The sequence below is a fragment of the Sinocyclocheilus grahami genome, unplaced genomic scaffold (genome assembly GCF_001515645.1).
Source record: "Sinocyclocheilus grahami isolate Dianchi unplaced genomic scaffold, SAMN03320097.WGS_v1.1 scaffold233.1, whole genome shotgun sequence".
In the NCBI taxonomy this organism is placed as follows: Eukaryota; Metazoa; Chordata; class Actinopteri; order Cypriniformes; family Cyprinidae; genus Sinocyclocheilus; species Sinocyclocheilus grahami.
The window spans coordinates 3,039,520-3,049,381 of record NW_015505412.1 but is presented as its reverse complement, the minus strand read 5'-3'; positions in this window follow the sequence as shown (position 1 = coordinate 3,049,381).

Sequence of the window (9,862 nt, the reverse complement as noted above, 5' to 3'; positions counted from 1 at the left end):
AGAAACAGAATCTACACACTGCAGTAGAAGATAGAAGTAAATATTTATTAAATATTTGGTATATCACCACTTTCATCAGCCACTTTTAATTCACACACACACACACACACACACACACACACACGCACACACATTTGGTTTCCATGTTTTATGGGGACATTCCATAGGCTTAATGGATACTGTACAAACTGTATTCTCTATCCCCTTACTCTAATCCTACCCCTAAAAAAGGACAAGGATTTTGGATATTGCCATCTTTGTAATGTAGGGTATACCTGAACCACACACACACACACACACACAAAATTACATATAACATGGCGAGGACAGTCATATAGAATTATGGGTACAGTTATGGGTACAGGTCAAAGGTCACCCTGAGGTCACCCTTTCATGTTATAACTTGAATGCATTATTCAATTCTTGGGGTCGAACCACACCATGCTCAACAAGGGACTTAGCTTATTATGTTGTACAGTACTATTCACAGAAGCAAACTAAGAAAATCAGTTATTAAATGGCATTTTAATTAGGACAATGAATCTTATTATTAGTCTCCCTTAGAAAACAACATAGGATGCTCATGCATTCATGCCAAAGTATTTTATACTTAAATGAACCTTTTTTACATTTAGCAACACGTTCGTGCCACTGGAGCACAGCCGAAGACACAGCCTGCATCACACCCCCTCTCGCCACTGTTACACTGTGTTTGCACACATTGCGACCAAACTGTCCAGCTCTATAGGCGCCTGCTGCGTCTGCTCAGAGTGTTTGAATGCTTTAGTCCTCTACAGAACAATGACACCTTCGGAGCTTCATTCATTCTTGGCCTGGTATATATTTATTTATATATGATGCATGATGTCTTGAATACACATTCACATGCTTGTTTGTGCGTGCAGTGAAAGGCCTTCCTGGATGGAGTCATCCAACGGTGCACATGAATCTGAAGATCATTTCAACAGCTACTTTATCTGCACCATCAGAACATATGTGACCACGAAACCATGGCAACCATCTCAGGTGCTCTGGCAAGCTGGAAACAAGGCCAAAGGAATGTGTTTCACAAGCCCGCATTAGTGTTAAATGGTGTTACACCTCGCATCAAAAGCAAACACTAGGAGAAAGATGCCACGGTCATTTAAATATATAGTGTTGATAAGTGTTATTTGCTATATCATTCAGCAAGATGATTGTGTGTCAAATTTATTTGTAAAGTGCATTTCACAATACAAATCGTTTCAATGCAGCTTACAGAAAGTCATACTATGTCTATAATGCTTTTGATGATATATAATGCTGATACAAGTGATCCTCCGATTTTATATCTAGCTAAATTGCAGCGCATTTTTATCAATTTTTAATATTGGTCAGTAATGTTGTTTTGTTCTTTAGCGAGAATAAGTGATTCTCAAAAATGATTATGATCAATTGTTGCAGGAGAAGTCCAATATTCATTGTGTATCTTTATAATATACTGACAGACACCAGAAAACAGAAAGTGATTAAAAAACACACATTATGAATCAAAGTTCATCACAAATAAATTTCTTACAAGCTGAGGTAATTCTAAAATATAAAAGCTGCACAGTTTTATTCACACAAATACAAAACACCATCATGGTAACACAAGCAGTGGTGGAAATGGCCACAATTCACCTGGGGACTGCAGCTTGGAAAGGGGGAGGGGATTATAATGGTAATTTTAGATGACCTTTCGCATGTATTTAATTATAAAACCCTTTATAATCTATAATAACATTAAGCTTATTTCATATTTTCTCTAAAACCTTCTTGGATATTAAGACAGGCACCTGCAATTCTGGCCAAATTAAAGATACATTGTGTGTGAATTTGCACATGTTATAATGTAAGCATCATTAATGACCCCTTGTGTTTAATTAAAAAAATTGATTAGTGAAATGAAAGAATGATTTAATTAAAAAATGAGACTGATTATTAATGGCTTCTAATTGGCCTGTTTAGCTATGCCCTCAAAACACTTCTTATTTAGTGGTACAGTATTGCATGATTTGTAGATATTTAATAGTTTACACTTTACATAAACGCTTGCAATAGTTTTTAAAAGGTAACTTTACATTCTTAAGGACTCTACGCCGCTTACATCTCTTTTCAGGAGCACTTGTGATCTGATCATTGACAGAAATTAACCTTCCCATTATAAGGCGATATTTGACTCCTTAAAGTTTTGTTCATTTTTTAAACCTTTGTAATTCCTCTAACTTTATTAAATGTATGTCATCTTTTGTGCCAAAATTTTTTGATTTATAAACTTTTATCAAAAATTTTAATTAAACAATAAATTCAATTAAAATAATAAAATACAATCAGGAAGAATAAGTTACTAGTCAAATGAAATCAGCATCAACAATTGATCTTTGCACGGCACAGAAGAACATAAATGTGGCATTAAGGAATATTTACAAACTTTTTGACAAGACTCAGAGGTGGCATAAATGCATTTCATAATAACAATGTTATTAAATTAATGTTTTAAATATAAAGTATTGAATACAGAAATATTAAACGATTTATATGACTCAATTTATACTTTAAAAATAAAACTGAAACTGCCAGTAGGTGGCAGCAAGTCACTGTCTTTGTCAATGAATCATTCATTCAGTCGATTCGTTCAAATGGCTTATTCATTTAGGAACGAAGCAAGTGACTCTCTTTATGAATGGGTCATTGAATCATTGACTCACTAGATTTGTTAAAAAATGCAGATTCATTCATAAACGAAACAGCTCTGTGTTTGCTTGGAGATGCACAGCGGCTCATCTTTGACTTTGGAACTATTTTCGTTGACAAAATAGAGCACAATCAGACAACAGTGTTCCTAAAATGTAAGTCACTTAATATTAACTTTTGTATAAAATCAAAAATGTATAGCAAATGACAGCATTGAGCAGCGAACCATAGATGTGCAGAACTGGGATCGCTTTCGTAGTCTTTTGAATAGATAAAATATAGAAATCACATTTCCAAATAAACCAAACCAGTTGGAAATGAAAAAATGAAACCCCCATGGACGTTATGTTTTTACGTACATAACTGATATGTAAAAAAACACAGTTATTTTACTTAAAAAACAAAATATGAGCTCACACAGCGAATTGTGCGAATGTCAGTTTATGGTTTTTGCACTGTAAATTATAAGATGACTTGTTCTATTTAACTTCCAAAAACAGCAAAGTTAACAGAATTTTACTGTAAAATTACATTAAAGGGGTCATATGATGTTGCTAAAAAGAACATTATTTTGTGTATTTGGTGTAAATAAATGTTTATGCGGTTTAAGGTTCGAAAAACACATTATTTTCCACATACTGTACATTATTGTTTCTCCTCTATGCCCCGCCTTTCTGAAACGCGTCGATTTTTACAAAGCTCATCGGTCTGAAAAGCGAGGTGTGCTGTGATTGGCCAGCTATCCAGTGCGTTATGATTGGCCGAATACCTCAAGCGTGTGACGGAAATGTTACGCCCCTTACCATACTGTGATGCTGTGTCCGACCAGAGCGTTTGGATTTGAGACTTTAGTCTTTGCAACTTTACAGATCTTCTTTATGCACCAAGAGCTTGTAACACTCCAAAGAGAAAGGAAAAATTGAAATCGCATCATATGACCCCTTTAAATGTCCCATTCAATTTTTAAATTTCTTTCCCACTGTATAGGCTATAGACAGTAAGGGAGCTTGTGGTTAACCAATTAACTGGTTTTACCATAGCATTTTTACAGTTAAAAGCAGGATCTTTTTTTTATTTAGCAATAAGCTCTTTCACAGAATTCTGTACCCGTTCACCATATTTACCTACTCCTACAACAGATGTTTAGGGAGCGTGGGAAAGAAACTGTACCATAAGAATGATCTGAAACTGATATTTCAAGGTAAAGACAGAGATACAGTTGCTTTAATGTGGTTAAAACTTGCTTATGTTGTGGTAAAGATTTTTGTTGAAAATTGCTTCAAAGCTTTTGGTTATATCGTCAAAACAGGGAGGGGCTAGAAAGTCAACACATAATAAAACTTGTATATGAAAAACAACAAACACCTCATTACTGTGTAGCTCCAGCTTATATTTGGAGACTCACATGCCGGATACTTTAGCCTGGACCTCCTGAGCATGTCTGGACAGTACCACTACTATAGCTGGCTTATTATGAGACACATCATTACAGGATAAAGTGGATTAGAGATTTAGTCATGGGTATTTGGGTTTTTTCTATCCCTATATGGGAGGATTTTGCAGTGGACAGAAGGGAGAACTTGCACAATTGGTGGCTGACTAAATACTTTTTTGCCCCACTGTAAATACCTCACAAATGGACATTTTGTCTGGCTTTTAAGCATGTATCTAATGTTTAAAAATATGTATACGCTTTTCATGTGTCAAAAGATGGTTTTCTCCTAATGTCATGTCATTAGGCCTCCTCCATCACAGCACTATTACATTAGGCAGTTCACACACCTTCCTGACAGTCAGCACGTTTCTTATGTTTCATAGTGTGTTGCTTGGTAACAGTGGATTTTCGCCAAGGCTCAACTTATGGCGCTCTCTTTGACTGTAGTGGATATGCAGCAGTTACCACTTGAGTTCAGTCTCTGACATCATTAGTACAATGCACTCTGATAATTATGTAATAATCTCCATGTAGACAGCATACAGTCTGTAATGTCAGTTGTAGGTCTTGTTTTAAAGTGTTTTTTTTTTTTTGGTTTACAGCTACTGTGGTGCATTAGATTGGGGTACACAGATTGCAGCTCAAAGTGTTAGGGAATACAGTAAAACCAACACACAGAATCAGTCTGGCAATAACACGATAATGGAGAACAGCCAAAGAGATGGTTGGTCAGCAACCTATCACAGAACTGGGTTGACTGATTGATTTGCCCTGGCATAAAATGCTGAATTGCTAAAGTGGTATTAGAGGGAGGGACATTCTTATTCTAGAGAGGATTTGATTGGACAAACATTAGGACACACCCACGCCAAGTGTATGATAAATATTTTTGGTCTGCTTTCAAGAAAAAATCTGTGCATTTTAATTCGAAATAAATTATTTTGTCCACTTTAACTCTTTCCCCACCAGCGTTTTTGAAAAAAGTTGCCAGCCACCGCCAGCATTTTTGATGATTTTCACAAAAATGTCATGGCCCCCAGAATATTTTTTTTTATGAATATCTGAACATGCAATACATGAAAATAAAGAACAGGGCCTCTACTTAAAAAAACTGTTTTATTGTAGCTTCAATCATTCTTTTATATCAACACTTGAATGTAGGTAAGTTTTATAAAAACAAAAAAAAGCAATATTTTGATCAAAAAGCAGAGCAAATCACGTTTGTATAAAATGCTACATCTAGATTATTGTGTAGAGTGATCAGATGCATTTTAAATAATTGCTAAAAGCTTCTTTGGCCAAAAAAATGAATTTTTCACAAAAAAAAAAATCACTGTTTTTTTATCCTGACACAAAATGACCAGCTAACATTAACTGACTAATCATATCAGCAGCGCATGTGAAAGTGTGAATGAGTACTAGACAGGTAAAATCACCATCATACTAAATAGACTGTAAGAGCAGACTGATTGCTATAAAAGGAGGGAAGAAGCGCTTCCAATCATTGTGCTCTTGTTAGCAATGGTTACCTCCAAAGAAACATGCGCAGCCATCATCGCTTTGCATCAAAATGGCCTCACATGCAAGGAAATTGCTACAAAGAATATTGCACCTGAAAGAACCATTTACCGGATCATCAAGAACTTCAAGGAGAGAGGTTCGACTGCAGTGAAGAAAGTCTTCAGGACGTCCCAGAGTGTCCAGCAAGCACCAGGACCGTCTCCTCCTGAGGAGTCAGCTGCAGGATCGTGTCACCAGAAGTGCAGAGCTTGCTCAGGAATGGCAGCAGGTTGGTGTGAGAGCATCTGCACGCACAGTGAGGCCAAGACTTTTGGACAGTGGCCTGGTGTCAAGAAGAGCAGCAAAGAAGCCACTTCTCTCCAAGAAAAACCTCAAGGACAGACTGAAATTCTGCAGGAAGAACAAGGATTGGACAGCAGAAGACTGGTGCATCCTGAGACCATCCATGTGTGAGGTTGCTTTTCAACCAAGGGAGTGGGCTCTCTCATAATTCTGCCCAAAAACACTGCCATGAATTTAAAATGGTATCAAAACGTCCTGCAAGAGCGACTTGTTCCAACGATTCATGAGAAATTTGGTGATGATCCGTGTATTTTCCAGCATGATGGAGCACCATGTCACAAAGCAAGAGTGATAAAGAAGTGACTTGAAGGTCATTACAATTCAATTTTATATCCGTGGCCAGGCAGCTCCCCGGATCTCAATCCCATAGAGAACCTGGAAAATTCTGTGTTTGGCAGGGAAAGAGTTAAGAGTACAATAGCATACAGATTACTTCAAAGATGATAGACAGACAAAAACTGCAAATCAAATTTGATGTGATTAATGCTACATTGCCGAAAAGATTATACAACTGTAGTTTAACACATAAAAAAATAGTAGTCCGAAAATTATTTATTATTTGCCATTATTTGGAATCCAACTGTCTATTCAACATTTGAACAAAATTTATTTAAAAAATTGCATGTGTGTGTGTGTTTCATTGCACGTACACTGAAAGGGCAAGGCCAAGTTATTTATTTTTCATCGGCTCAAGTTAAAAAATATAGATGTGAATCATTACTCTAATTTTTTTTAATTGGATGAATGAAAAATTTTTTTCAGTGTATAATATGAAAATAAGGTTATAAATAATAAGAATATAAGAAGTATAAAAAGTATAGGTTTATTATTGATGAGATTATACATTATAGAGGCACAAGATGCACATATAAAATATATATTTAAATATGTCAAGAAAAAAATAATTACCTTATAAGGTATCACCAAAAACTGTTTTCTGTTCCAATGCAACATCAGAACCAATCCAAAAATACACACTCTTGATATCTTCAGTGATTTTCAGCGCAACATATGGAATAAGTCATACTCTTTTACTAATAAGCACTAATTTATTTAAGATGCAGCATACTAGTGCACTTTTAGCAGCTTAAATATTCACAGCAAAGTTTATGTAAAAGCTTTTTTACAGCTACATGTTTGAAATCATGCATATTTGTCTGACAAAACAGCCGTATCATTGCAATTTCATGCTTGACCTGGGAGCATGAAAACATGCTCTCTTGCCACATTAGTGAAAGTACATCATGCACAGTTCATTCTCACATACTTACACCGATTCTTTTTAAATGGACAAATGAAGTTGAGGGGAAAATGTCTGTTCTGCTCAGCATCAGTAGCAGAGGCCGTGACACGCGGCAGTTGCCAAGAGTTAGTCTTTTCTTGGTATTACTTGGCAACCTCACATCCCTATAGAAACAGAATGTAGCAAGGGCTCACGCTTCAACAATAAATACTCTAGGGTAAAAGTACTAAACCGTTTCTGCTGACAATAAGGACAAAATGACATCCCCATCATATCTTTCCCAAAAAGCTTTATGGAACTTGACAGATTTACAATAAAACTATGACATGGATATGACAACATATTAAAATATGTTATTTACAGTATAACTGACAGGTGTTAACATTCTTTTTAGCCATTTATTAATATTATTATTTAACAGTTTTAGCCATTATTTGTTTTTTTCTTGTTTTTATTCATCATCTTTTTTTATTTATGACTTTATTTTATTTATTTTATGTTTATATTTTTCACATCTATCTAGCATAGTCTAAAAAACTGTAAAAAAAAAAAATAAATAATAATAAAATAAAAAAGCAGCTTTTATGTTTCTTTTTAATTTAGTATAACAGTGTATATAGGCAAAATTTTATTTTATTTTATTTTATTTCATCACATTCATTCAGTGTCAAAAAAATAATGGCAGATTTTGTGTCTTTATTTAATTGAAAAAAACTTTCTAAAACTAAAAATATTTTTTCTAAAAACTAAAATAATTTGATTTATTTAGTTGTATTTTATTTTAGAATTTTCCTAACAATCTGTGATCCTGTAAATCCTGTAAATATTCTAATATTATCAGAAATTTTGGGCCTGCCCAAATCAGGGCTCATACTAAATTATATTTGTATCTTTAATACGATCAAGTTACTAAGCCCTCCACTTTTTAGAGATAGATAATTGATACGACTTTAATGCTACACGGTGGATTTTATCATGCATGTCTTTGCTTGGGACAACAGATGTTTAGAAAAGCATCTGTTGGAAAGGCATCACTGTAAGCATTTGGGAAAGGCTGTTCTAATTCAAGCTGCCCTTGTTGGAATCACGTGAGGCAAGGATTACACACATTAGAGCCATTGCATTTTGGCACTTCTTTCATGGCAGATGAAGCCTGAAAGCAGATAGTTGGACCATGACAGCACTGTCACTGGACAAACATTCAAACATGTTTAAAGATGTCTGTCACCCCGTTTTTGACCTAATTTGATTAACTTGATGAACTGTGCATTATTATTCATTGATTCCTGTTCTATAGAATTAATCGATTGAATTCAGATATGTTAGGGTCACAGTGAAAATTAAGCCTGCAACTATCAATAATTTGTTTTCTCCAAGAGAAAATGCAATGATCTTTGATTAGAAGGTGATGAGTCAGCGCTTCTGAAGGTGACAGAGCGACCGTAAATGAATAGGCTAGGGTGAGAAGTGACACTTCGGTGTTCATGCTGCAATTATTCTTCTACGGAATCGCTGCGAAAAACTTTGGAGTTTTATTTTTAGAAGTGTGGAGTAAAGTCAAACCCTCAGGACGTGTGATGATGTAACTATAAAAAGATTTGCATAGTCTTGGTTCAAATGATTCAGTCTTACCCATCCTCTGATTGAATACCAATGTTTTCAGATCCTCTTGTGATACTCAGTGTTTGGAATATAAACTTAGAGCAGTTTACAGTCTAAATACCTGACTTTAAAACCACAGAAATCAGCTATATTAGGACTAAGAATCATTCTTTTTAGGTATGTAATAATAATAATAATAATAATAATAATAAAAGCCTTTAATTAATTTTAGGTTCGTTTTGACGGTTTTTGAAAACCTATAAGCTAAACAAACAAATAAAAATAAACAAATAAAGAAACGTCTGATGAAACGTGTTCATTTTAAATACGCTTGTTAAATGTATTATTTAAATAACCAAAATTTGTATATTTAGCGGTTTCCTGCATGCAACCCTGTTTATTTTTTCTTGACAATAAATAACATTATTTAGACTTTTTCTAGGTACATGGTGGAATGACAAATAAATAGTATTATCACATTTTGGCTATTTAAATTTCAATGTTCATTCCTAAATAATTGCATAATCACTCAAAACAAAATGGTTACACAAACATTATAAGAAAAATGAATAGTACATAAAAAGGTCAAATTAACTTAATAAAAAGGTCTGACCACCTGAAGTTGCCAACAAACAAATAAATACTTAGATATATAATATAATATGATACAATATATTCAGACCAGAGTCTGAAACTCTTTAAATATATGTATTTTATATTAAATATTAATATATATAGAGAGAGAGAGAGAGAGAGAGAGAGAGAGAGAGAGAGAGTTTCAGACTCTTTTTGTTCACTATTCATGAAAGTAGTGAGATGTGGTAACAGGAACAGGAAAAAAGAACGATGTGTTAAATAATGCTGATTGTAACACATCTAAAACTCTGATGATACTGGTTGCCACACCCTTTGCTTTAGTGTGCGTGCGTGTGTGTGTGTGTGTGTGTGTGTGTGTGTGTGTGTGTGTGTGACGCTGACGCACTCTTTCCCTCAGTATCAAAATG